This window comes from Cebidichthys violaceus, unplaced genomic scaffold (assembly GCF_023349555.1).
Source record: "Cebidichthys violaceus isolate CVI_PGR_0920_01 unplaced genomic scaffold, fCebVio1.0.p SCAF_8, whole genome shotgun sequence".
Classification (NCBI taxonomy): Eukaryota; Metazoa; Chordata; class Actinopteri; order Perciformes; family Stichaeidae; genus Cebidichthys; species Cebidichthys violaceus.
Window position 1 is genome coordinate 16,799,248 of NW_027176964.1, and position 11,371 is coordinate 16,810,618.

Consider the following 11,371-nt stretch of genomic DNA (forward strand, 5'->3'; position numbering starts at 1 on the left):
TCCTCCTCTCTTCTTGTTTCTCTCCTCTCCTCGTTTCTCTCCTCCTCTTCTTGTTTCTCTCCTCTCATCCTCTCTTCTTGTTTCTCTCCTCTCATCCTCTCTTCTTGTTCCTCTCCTCTCCTCCTCTCTTCTTGTTTCTCTCCTCTCTTCTTGTTTCTCTCCTCTCCTCCTCTCTTCTTGTTTCTCTCCTCTTTTCCTCTTCTTGTTTCTCTCCTCTCCTCCTCTCTTCTTGTTTCTCTCCTCTCCTCTCATCCTCTCTGTTTGTTTCTCACAGTATGTTTTTGAATTTCACGATGTGTGTTCTTCCTGTCAGTTACCCAAACAGTGCTGCTCTCTCCATGGATTGCTGATGCTGCATGCTGATTCCATAGGAGCTAATCTGATGGCTTTATATAGTGTGTGTGTGTGTGTTATTTTTTTATACTGACGCAAAAATTGCACGCAGCAACACCAGTGGCATAGCAATGAGCCTGCTCTGAACAGGCACGTGTTGAACAGACACTGCACTTGTACAAGTATAAATACTCAAGTATGTACCTTTGAAATTGTACTTGAGTAACTTTACTTAGTTACATTCCACAACTGTAAAACCATCACTTATAAAAGCACCAAATCAAAGCCAAAATTAGTCGGCATCATCCTCCTCATGAGAATATAAATCATAGCTTGTTGACGGTGATTTGAACTTGGGTGGTTTCTTCCCGACACACTGCTGTTGTTCTGTATTCACTGTTGACGAGTACTACTGTAAATTTAATCCATCCTCACCAATCAAATAAATGCTTTCTGCCCACTGAGCAGTGTAATAGTTCGGATTATCAAGCTTTGCCAATCACCGATTTGCACACACTAATTTCTAATCCGGAGGGCAGAAAAGCTTTCCAGGAAGTGGAGCGTATGAGTTTGAATTTCATACCGAGTCAAAGGCTTTTATAGCCACAGCACAACATCTGGGGAACGACATTTCATAGCATCCTGCAGATGTCAAAAGCACGTCATCTGACTGCAAGGCCTCCAATCTGACCGCTTAAGTTTTGAATGAATGTTTGATGCAGTTTGGTTTGTTTGTAAGAGTCCGTATGACGTAAGCGAAGCCGCAGTTGTGCCACAGGACGGCTGTGGAGCGACAATAGGTGTTGTGACTGTGGCTGAGTGTGTGTTCGGTGGCGGCGGCGGCGGGGCGGGGACACGCCGTGTGTCTTCGTCTGGAGTTCGTGGGTGAGAAACAGACAGAAGGAAGCTGGTCTGCAGCTTAACCTTCCAGTGACTCAGCAATTTCAGAGATGAGTTTTTTTTTTTTTTTGTAAATAATCCCCTTTTCTCATTTCTGCTTCCTTCACTCCTTATCCCCTTTGCCCTTTTCACACTCCCGTCACCACCTCTGCCCTCCTCGCTCCCATTAATCATTTATGTCTCATTACTTAATTGTTTTGTACGTAAAAATAACATCTCATCACTGTAATGACTCTCAATTAGAGAAAAATTGGGACAGCAAATTTGATAACGCATCCATTGTCTTAATGTCGCTCCTGTTTCTAGAACGAGGGAGTGAGGTGACATGTAATGTGGTGACATAAATAAATACAAAAAAAAAGAAGGGAAATCACTGTTCAGATTCTGTTGGTTTGCGGTGGGATCGTCATCTGAACACCAATCACTGACAGCCCTCATCTGTTCAGTGCAGAGAGAGAGAGAGAGAGAGAGAGAGAGAGAGAGAGAGAGAGAGAGAGAGAGAGAGAGACGTCAGTTGCACTTTGCTGAAAGCAGAGAGACGCAGGGACAGAAATAGAGCACACTGGGATCTCTGACGAGGGGAGGAGAAGGGAGAGGCCCTGGGTACTCTGCCATCCTAGATAACACCGGCTCCACGGCTTGATGGGGCGGAGAACCAACGCCGACAGAGACAATGAGGAGCGCGAGCGGCCGGGCGCCGGACATGTGTGAGCAATGAGGTGGTCGGATGGAAGACAGAGAGGGAGGAAGGGGGAAAGGAAATGAGCTTCCTATTAGATTAGGAAGAGAGACGACAAGAGACAACGTTTAGCACTGCAAGAAATGTGTAGGACGTAAACTCGGCAGAAGATATCGATCATTTCCCTTATTTAATCCAGTTATTAGCACATTTTGGTTTGAGGCCTGACTTGACGTTAGTTTGTTAGTCTGACTGCTGTCAGTTTCACACCATTATTCAGTCTAACGTTGTGTTCTTGTTTTGCCAGTTTGTGTTTGGGAGGGCAGTGACGGAGGCATCTGCCCACTTACGTTCAGTCATCACTGTTTCTGGGGACATTTAACTGAATTTGTTCACGTCAACGGAGTAAATGTGTCAATTTAGGATTTGGCTTCCGTGTCCAAATAGGCTGTATCTACAGATATAGTGCTTTTAACTAGATACCTACGTCAGCATCATAACATAGACTCACAAATGACGATGCTAACGAGCTGATGTTTGGTAGGATTTGATGATGTAAACCAGAGTTTTACGGTTTAGCACTTAACGTTAAACTGAAGTACATCCGAGGCTGATTTTGCCAGCATTTGGACAAAATTTGGTGCAATTGGAGGAAAAGTCAGAGGATCAAGATTCATCATCAAGGAAACAAAAATGTCTCCGCAAAATTTCTTGAAAATCCATCCCATAGTTGTTGAGATATTTCAGTGAACAACCTGTACAACTGAGTCAATCTTTTTCATGCTTTTGGCCGTTTTTTCTGGTTCTGACTCAGGAAGATCACAGAAGTCGCGTTGCCTTGGAGACAGCCAACAAAGAGAACAAAAAGGAAAAAAATTCAGATTTCACGTGCAGCCGATCTGGGGTCCGGAACTCTTGAAGACCACATTTGAGACACGTCATCAAGGAGCAGCCCGGCGTCCTCAGACTGGATCTCATGTCTCTCGCCGTATCGGCCCAAAGTCAGTGGCCTCCTCACATTAGCCACGTCAGACTGAACCATGGGTCACTATGACTGGTTTGACTTTTCCTCAGAGCTCACTGTGCCCAGACCTCACTCCCACTCGTTCACCATTACTCACCACTTATTTATACTTATCATACGAGGGCCAGATATGATGTAGATGGTTGTGCGCGCCTCATTTGGCTTTGCCGGATGACATGGGTTACAGAACAATAAAGCGGAAATGTCTTGTGCTCATCAAGGCTGCAAATATATCTGCTTCAGCATGGAGACGAAAGAGAGAGAGAGAGAGAGAGAGAGAGAGAGAGAGAGAGCCGTCACTCTGTTGAAAGGCACGAAACATCTTGATGATGATCGATAATCTGACGGACGCTGTCACATGCATATCGTCATATTCAAATATTCTTCAGTCAACTTTGTGCATATTATTCTATTCAGAGGGTGAGAGGACCTCATTGCCCCTTCCTCCCCCCCTCTCCTCCATTACACTGTATATCATTAGTTGGTATCATATTTCTTTTCAGTTGCAAGTGATTCCGCTCACCTTTCGAGGCTGCAGGTCACAGTTCTTCAGGTAAACATGAATACTGTTATTATCATAATTACAAATTATAGCGTGCGGCGGAATCAAATGAGTAAATGTACAAGGCGCACACAATGAATCTGATTATTCAACATATGTTGGGTTTTACAACAGAATATTGTCTAATTAACACCTGGTAGGAAGTTGTGGTTAGTCATTATACTTTATTATTATTATTATTATTATTATTATCATTATTAAGAACGTCTTCATACTTAAGCCACAAACTGAAACAACCACTAAAATTACAAATACCTTTTATATATATATATATATATAACACAATTATTAAAGAGACAAGGAACGCATCTCAGGATTCATAGAAACTTAATAAAAAATACTGGATGGGGAATACAAAATAAATCATATTCATCAACAGTAGGGTACATTGGTACAGTAGATTAAAAACAACCACTTCAAGTAGTTTTGATTTCCACTTGAATCGTCTCTGTAAAGTCGTATTTTAATGTCACTGCAGGTAGAATTCATCTGTAATTTGAACTCACATGTCAGTTCGCTTTCAGCAAAACACTCCGACTCTGTTAAACTGCAGCAGCGTGTGTGTCTGTGATAGACACTGAAATAAGAGCAAAGCTTCCTTGAAACACTTAAAGATAAATACATTATGTCACGGTGATGAACAAACACGTGGCTGGTGACACACCGTAAGCTCACCTCGGAGCTCTTTAGTACATTTCTATTGCATTCGTTTGTCTTAACGGGGCGTTCCTGAGGCCTGTTTGCTCCGGGGAGAGAGGGAGACGAGGGTGCTGTGAGGACCCAGGGGTGCTCTGTGTGAGTGTGATGGATGCTGTGGGGTTTCTGCGTCCTCCCGACAATTAGACTGTCACTGCTGCCCCCCCCCCCCCCCCCCCCCCACACACACACACACACACACCCACACCCACACCCACACACACACACACACACACACCCACACCCACACACACCCAGACACAGTGGCCTGCTTGAGATTCCTCAGCACGCCGTCATCAATCTTTACTAAGGCCACTTAAAATCACTACTAGAGATTATGTTTCTGCACAGAGTGCTGGATTCCACTAGGAAATGCAAACTCCCACAGTATATTAGCTATTATGGTCACATAAGCCAGACGCCATGACGGAGCAGAACAGACTGGGCCCTGGGCTAATGCTCGACAATGACGAGAGGCCCTGCACAGCCGGCGTTAAGTAGCGCTGCTAGAGGGTCACGGTAACAAATAGTTTATCTTAGTTTGTAGTTTTTCTCTTGTTTTCTGTCGCTTCCTCTCTGCCTCCCCTCACGTCACATCTGAGCGCTCAGTGTCACGGCCTGAACTAAAGGATCTTCTTAAGAGATCTGGGAAACGTTTCCTTTGAATCAGAATCAGAGACAAGCAGCACTTGAAATGATGAGTTTATTTCCAAATGCTGGTAAATAAGCAGGCTGGCTGGTGCTGCTCACTCTAATGTGCTTCGTTTTTACTCGTGTGTTTAATTGTATTTGTTAGGGACATAGTACAATATAACTGTAAACATAGATTGATGAATTGTACCAGAGTTACCTTCAATTTAGCTCAAATTTGCAAAACAAACAAGACAAAACACCAAAATGACACACAGCAGCACATAACACACACACACACACACACACACACACACACACACACACACACACACACACACGTAACACCCGTCCCATGTAGCTATATAGTATAATAGGTGTAGTAGTACTATGGGCGGGGCCCTGGGCACAGTTTTAAACGTAATGGCGCAATTACCTGTTCTTATACATTAATATAATTATTCTCACAAGTCTTGTTCCCTTATTATGCAAACTAAAATAACTGTCTACGCCTCTTATTAAGTCCTTTAATCTTGTGTTTTAAGTGTATTTTACCCCTTTTAATCAGCTCTTACCAAAACATGAATGTGATAAACTTTGACTCACCAAATATACTTCAAAGGCATTTAAAAACAGTTTGGCATTTATTACATGCGAACATCAATATACCGTGCACCCCCACTCTCTCTCTCACACACACACACACACACACACACACACACTCATAATAAACAAAAACCCTCGTTACAGGGCACGTGCAAGTTTGTTAGTACTCACGAATCCGAATTCAAGGACTGTTCCGAGGGATAGGTGAGGTGAAGCTGGGTAATGGACGGCAGGCTGAGCGCAGAGGAAACAGCAGCGACGGTCTACAGCGGCACAGGCGGGAAACAGTTCTCCATGGTGGTCGCGAGGAGTTTTCCCCGATCCTCCTTCCGGTCACAAACATCCGTCTGCTGAATCAAATACATCAGCTAAGCAACACGTCCATACACTACGATTTAGCAATAGCTTGTTTCAACAACTAGTTTCAAATTTCACAGCTAACAGTATGAAAGCAAACGATTATCATGGTAATGCTAATGGCTATTCGCGATTAGCATCTCAATTTGTTTAACGCTACAACATTTAGTCACAGTATAGAAAATGATACACAAACTCGTATTTACCTCTTATAATTCACTACAGTTCAAAGAACAGGATAACTGGTCGTCAGCCATTCATTTATGAACAGTATTGTTCTCTTACAATAGTCACTGTTCAGTCGGTGACGGTGATAATTCACTTCTGCCTATCATACGACTAAGCCCCACCCCTCTACCTGAGAATGGGCTTGGATTGGCTGTTAGTTTCAGGACAAACCAATTAAACGAAGACAAAACAAAGATTGACATAATACTGCTACACAGGTTAGGTTGTTAGGGAGAACGCACGCGCTGAATCATGTACATATCAAACAAACTATGCTCATTTGCATAAACTGCAACCTTTGAACTGTAAAGAGTCTGAGTCTCTTATTGAAATACTTTGTCTCCACAAATATCTATTTTTACACATACTTATACACTTTTAACTTGTTTTAGAAAACTATTTACATCCTGATGTCTAAATTAATTTTTAGCCAGGGCTACACCCACACACACACACACACACACACACACACACACACACACAGACCATGTCAGCAGTAAATCTATGTCAGACAATGCAGGAATACTTGTATACAAAGAGTACTTTTAGCAGACATATCAATCTGGCTTTAAAGCCACTGATGGAACCGGAGCAGCTTGGCTCAGAAATTGATGCTCACTTTGTAGTTATCTATCAGACTCAGAGACGAGAAGAGTTTGAAAAAGATTTACTTCGGTACATTTGCAAAGTGTTGAAATAATAACACACTTAAACACACAGGAAGACGGTGTGGGGACTTAAGTATGTTCTGCACAGATTCGTTAATAAAAGCTCTGCAATGACAGGCATACTGTGAATATTTTGTCTTTCACTGTGTGTGTGTGTGTGTGTGTGTGTGTGTGTGTGTGTGTGTGTGTGTGTGTGTTAGAGACACAGTGTGTGAATGTGTGTGTGTGTGTGGTGTGTGTGTGTGTGTGTCTGCTCTGATGAATAGCCACAGTGTCACTGAGTACAGACCTTGACAGAGCAGAACAGATGAGATGATTCAGACGCCAAAGCATTGTCCTGGCTCTCATCACTTCAGTTGGCGGCCAGAGCGAATATCACCGTGGAAGTTGGATGATGGAGTGAACTCATTGAGCGGGGGGGGGGGGGGGGGGGGGGGGGGGGGGGGGCAAAACAATCACAGCTGAAAGACCTGGAGGAGATTAAATGTTTCGCGAACGAAACAAAGTGCTTTGAGAAGGGGGAAAAAAAGGTAATAATATATGCCTGGAGTCCATGAATCATGTTTCCTGTTGCTCGCATATCACTGCTTAGCATTCTGCATCCTTTTTCTCTTCTTCTCCTTCTTTAAACCAGAGGGCTCATGGACGTTTCTGGGTCGTCTGTAATGGGAAGTGTTTAGCGGAGCAGATGCACGGAGTGCTGCTCAGACCAGCTGCCTCACAGAGAGCCCAGCAGCCAGGGACCTTTCCAGCGTTCAACAAAAAAAATAGCCGTAAGACTGCGGAGTTCACGAGAAACAGCTGCTGAATTTTCATTTTAACTTTGAAAAACAGTATTTCGAAGACTTTCTCAGGAAGCCACTTTCCAGCAGTTCATAATTTACATAAAACATTGTATTTATGAGCCGCATACTGCATGCAGGATGTGCCCTTGTTACTGCTGTTGCCCTCTTCCTCCTCCTCCTCCTCCTCCTCCTCTGGAGACACGCTGCTCATTGCATAATGTGTTGCTTGAAGCACATGTACAGTACTCCATAAGAAACGCTGAACTCTCGACTTTAGCTGCCAATTTACTGATCCTGAATTCACGTCTCACTATTCATTACACATTGTAAATCTTTTTAATGTCATTCTGTCAGAAATTGGGAACGACAATGAAGCTTGTCTACATTGTAATCGTTGGTTTTAAATGATTGTTTGTTCACTATACGATCATATTAATCATATTAAGTTTGATGTATATGTATAGTGATTAGGAGGTGTTGTGTAGTCGATGCATATTGACACGTGTGCTAATCATTGATTCCTGGATCGTTGGACTCTTTGCCGTTTCTTGTCTTCTGATCTACGGCGTGCAGTAAGTGTGCCGCTGAATGGCGGACCGGATTACTGTTGGTTGGGAGTCACATGATTTACAGGCCATGTGTCCTTGGATGAAGGCTGCATGGATCACTCAGAGGAACATCTCTCTTTCTGTCTCAACGAGGAATAAAACAAAAAGTCAAAGGAAACCCCCACAGGGGCCAAAGATAAGAGGACCTATATGAATTCAAATCAGAGGATGTAGCTTGTAGAAGCTTCTTTTGATCATCATTTCAGTTTGACGCATTTCTCACTTCCTCCCCAGCCCACTGTCCAGCAACTGTGATGCTACTGAGGCTGCCTGCAGCTGTAAGATGATTTACTGTATCTGTCCCTCTGTCTCTCTCTCTCTCTCCCTCTCTCTCTCTCTCTCTCCATCTTTGTGTCTCGCTCACTGACTCATTCATGGACTCAGAGCTTGGACCAAATGTTAATTCTGGCATTCAGATTTGAGCTGTGTTCTCTAGATGCTCCCCGGTGCAGAGGGACATGGCCGAAGCAGCTTCGGCAGAGAGGAAATGTTACAGGGCAAACGGTTAAATGTCTTCTTGCCGTACACACACACACACACACACACACACACACACACACACACACACACAGTTTTCCTGGGTACAGCCATACCTGACAAAAGTTACAATAGCAAACCGCACCTGTTCTTATGAATCGCAGTTGCTGAAAATGCTCAAAAGCCCCGGGGGACAAAAAAACCCGTCTTCGCTTGTAAAAGCGGGCCAAACAGAAAGTTTGCACCCAGTCAAGGAGCAGTGAGAGGGAACTGGAGGAAGATGGATGGGAGAGGGGCGAGGATACCAGTAAGGAGCTAAATAAACAAATTGCCCTCTGGAGGTAAACATCCTGGGGGGTAGGGAGGGAGATGCTGATATGATTAATTGAAGTAGGACAGCCAGGGACACCGTAGAGGACCGGCACTGCAGAGGAAAGCAGGTAGAGGACAATCCTCGGCCATATACAGGATGAAACTATATACTCAGACTACATATAGCTTCACAACTTGGTGTAGTATCTGCCTGCAGCCACTATCAGTACATTGCTTCCTCATTGAATTACAATGAAATGGATAGAGAGAGAGTGAGAGAGAGAGTTGGTGTCTGTGTCAATAGAGAGAGAGAGAGAGAGAGAGAGAGAGAGAGAGAGGGAGGACATTATGTCACGTCAAGGTAAAACTATGCACACGCACTGCGGATGGCCTCACCCACCTTTGTACCAGCCACATGAATGGTGTAACGCTCTGTGTCGAAACCTCACCTTGCATGTGATTTTAATCTTTCCATCTCAGTGTACCATGCATAATCACTGAGGATCCAGACAGCAGTGTGTGTGTGTGTGTGTGTGTGTGTGTGTGTGTGTGTGTGTGTGTGTGTGTGTGTGTGTATGTGTGTAAAGGAAATAGACGGAAAGGGAAGGGGTGGGTACTGCTCCCAGGCTGCCAGAGGAGTTTGTCCTTGGACTGCCCTCATCTGTGACGCACACACACACACACACACACACACAGGTTCATTTACTCTCTCTCCATATCAGACAAATATAAAACTAGGGCTTGCATGTGCACGCTCGCGCTCTATAGGTACAGGAATACATACACTTGCTGCTGTGCGTGTGTGTGTGTGTGCGTGTGTGTGTGTGTGCGTGTGTGTGTGTGTGTGCCTGAAAGCTCTTAGACTGAGCTCAGACGTCTCATCAGGGATGCAGCAGAGCCCTTGTCTGCAGAGAGAGAGAGAGAGAGATTTCATCTGATGTGGGGTAGAATGTGGGTGGAGGGGTTGCTGACTGATTTACAAGGTTGAGGGGTGTGTGTGTGTGTGTGTGTGTGTGTGTGTGTGTGTGTGTGTGTGTGTGCGCGTGTGTGTGTGTTTGCAGGTACGGTTAAATGTTCACATGCACCGCATGCAACACAGAGGGACAACCAACAGTGAATAAAAGTCCACACACGGAGGTAAGTATGCCAATGCGCTCATCTTTTTATTGCACAACAATGTATCGTCTTTTCACGAACGCTTAAACGACATTGCCACTGACTGACAGACCAGCTTATTGAGAGAGACCAGGGTGTGGCTCTGTGTTCTCGGGCCAACAGAGGTGGTGGACAAGACAGCCTTTTTGGATGCAGGCTCAAATCAGCCCCCCCCCCCCGCGCCCGTCGCCGTCAGCTGTGCGTCTCAGTCTGAAAAGACCGGACGGCCCAAACAAATATCACCGGCATTCCCAGGTATCCCCCCCCCCCCGATCCTTCGAGATCGATTTGGAAGCGCTGCGACTCGGGCCTGGGAGCTGATTTGTCCCTGGATTGTAGACATCAACTTAGACAGAGCTGGACTTCTGAAATAATTGAACCTTTTTGTTAAGCAGAGCACAGCCTGAGATGGTTGGCCTCCAGAGAGAAAGAGAGAGAGAGAGAGAGAGAGAGAGAGAGAGAGAGAGAGAGAGAGAGAGAGAGGACACGTGCCGTGTCAGATATCTGTGCTGTTGTCTACATGGTGCTGGTAAAGTGTGTCTGGATGCCCACACCGAGCTGCTCTTGCGGGCTTGTGGAATGCTACTAAGTCTATGGATGTGCTAGAGTCTTTTTTTTTTTTAGGAGCATTACAGTGTTTTTTTTTCTAGTAGAGTCGTGACTTTCCAGCTTGTGCTGGCGTCTCTCTCAGCCGCACACGTGGGTTTCAAATGCCTAAATGGCATCGTATTCTCAAGTGGGACCAACATTATATGAAGGAAAGGCACAGGAACACACACACGCACACACAAACTCAAGCACACAATACACAAAGTCCTGAAGCAGAGAGAAGGCTTAGGTAAGCTAAGCAGGCTACAGTAGCTACGACACAAAGGTTTAACTGTTGGACTAAATAAAATCGTTGTACAGTAGTTGGTTCACGACAATGTCTAGATTTGAAGGTCCCACTAAAGAATCGTACGCAGAACTCTGCTTCGATAAGAAAAATACAAGCATGCACTCTGCTATTATCTGTCAAGGTAGCTCAGCCAGGGAGTCCAGACCGCTGAGCCAGATTCAGCCTCGGAGAGATCTTTGTTGTTTTTTAAACGCAACCAGCATCAGAGTTTAGAGACCTGTGCAGCGATACGGTTTGGGAAAGATTTTTCCAGCATGGACACATTGTCTTGTTTTGTTCCTGTATTCATATTTATGTGCAGGCGTCTCCACAGTTTTAGTTCATATTTTATTGTTTTTCGTTTTTTTTTTTGGGGCTCTGTGCAGCAAGCAGGTCATCCAAGCTAACGTCTAGACTGCCGATATCCACCAGAAGCCTGTCAGAGCTCACCCTCTCGCTGTAGAAAATGTATCT